Raw genomic sequence first — 2,045 nt, forward strand, 5'->3', positions numbered from 1 at the left:
TCAGAAAAACTTTTACTAAAATAACTGCCTGGTCATGATTATGAAGAAGTTGAAATAGAACAAAGAGAGGAATTGGCTAAAAGAAAAGAGAAGCTTACTTAAACTCAGTCAGCATAACATTTAAGATGGTATATTTTTACATTATTATAAAATTTAAAATTTATGTTAAAATATACATTTTCACACTCATGACTGAAAATAGAGAGATTGCGGAACATGTAGAAAGGGAGAAAATAAAGAAATGTCTTCATTCTAATGGAGAAAAGCTGCCGGAGCACTTGGGCCTTTCTTAAGCAGAACTCTGCTGTAATCAAGGTTTGTTTTAATTCATCCTATGACTTTCTGCAACCCTCCATACCTGATATCCTCATCTCACCTCTTGGATTTCCAAGTGCTTACTTTGAAAGATCAGAGCTCTCCCCTTTTTTCTTACCATTAGAATTTGGCCACTTATACTTATTTTTGGGGTTCTGGATTTTGATTAGTTGAAAACAGATGGTGTCTGAGTCAGGGCATAGCGTACTGGGAAAAGAAATTTAGCATAGACTATAGTATTAGAATATGGTAAGGGAAATTTTCAAAATTCTAACTGAGTTGGCTTGAAGACTTCTTGTTTCTGCTTCTCTCTACCTTTTCCACATCTGTTAACCCCTCACCAAAGCATTCAGTTGTCTTTTTTATTTTTTCCCTCGTCTCTCTTATTGTTAACTGGCTTCATCACTGCACAATTTTTCAGGAAAATACCTTGATTGACCCTACTCTTTTTTTTTTTTTTTTAATGCTAGGCCATTATTGCCAGGCTGATCAACCTCTCCTTCCTGAAGTGTCTACCCACTTTCCAAAAAATGTGGCTGTAGATGACAAGAACCCAGAGGATCAGGGACTGTTGGCAAGGCAAGATTTCCTTTGAAGAGGCTGTGGGCAGGGAGGCAAGGCTTGTATCTGGAACAGATGTTTTGGGACATTCATGAGTCTTGAAGCTCTTCAGACTTCCAGGCTGCCCTGCTGAGTGACTGGTGAGTTTGGCAGCACATTTTGCTTCTTTTAGCTAATCCAGTGGGTTTGGAAGACACAGAGGGATTCTGAGAATGCTTTCCTCAGCATGAGTTGCATGCTGTAAATTTCACTTGAGAATGCTCCCTCTCCTGAAGTGATGATTATATTCTGACCAAATCCGGAAACAACTCTACTTCCTACATGAACTAAGTGAACCCTGACGGGCACACATGCCTCTAAATGTGTTCTATTGATTATATAACTTATCTTAAGAGATAGGTCAGTTCAGGCACAGTCTCTGTCACACATTTCCTCTCGCTATTGGTGACCAATAGACTTACTCACATGTGAGTTGATATAAGTAAACCTTGATAAGAAAGAAATTCCGTCCCCTGCTTAAGGATCTGCGCGAAAATAGACAAGGATAAGGGGAAGGAGGTCAGTTGTCCCTTCCAAGGCGCAGAGCTTTAATCTGAAAAGCCCCAAGCCGCTGATTGCCCAGGGTTGCAAAGACCTAATCACTTTGGTCGTCTGCCTCTTTCTGTTTGCGCGCAGGCGCTACTCTGTCTCTCTCTTACACACACACACAAACACACACACACACACACAGTCACTTGCCTTTTTATTCATGAAACTTGTTTGCTATTGTCAAACCTGAATTTCTTATGTGCTCCTAGCATAAAGCGTAATTTTCGGGGGTGTTGAATCAGTCTCACGCTTTTCCCCATCTGTATCATCGTTCAAACAGGCGTTCAGACAGTGTATCCATGAGTTTTAGGGTATTTGTTTCGTTTGGACGAACTCACTAGCTTAAGCTCTGTGTGTGTGTGTGCGTGTGTCCGTCCCTTACCCTATCTTCTCTAGTACACACATATGCCAAGTCTCCCTCGCAACAAGTCCAAATAAATGTCTCCAAGGGCTGTTGAGTTCAATGTCACGCTGGGCAGAAGTGGAGCAAGAGTGGAGGAGAGTGAGTGGCGTGCGGGCGGGGAGAGACCCTTTCCGGCCAGCAGAGGGCAGTCGAGGGGAGGCGCTGGCGCGTGAGGGCT

This window comes from Marmota marmota, unplaced genomic scaffold, assembly GCF_001458135.2.
Source record: "Marmota marmota marmota unplaced genomic scaffold, marMar, whole genome shotgun sequence".
Taxonomy (NCBI): Eukaryota; Metazoa; Chordata; class Mammalia; order Rodentia; family Sciuridae; genus Marmota; species Marmota marmota.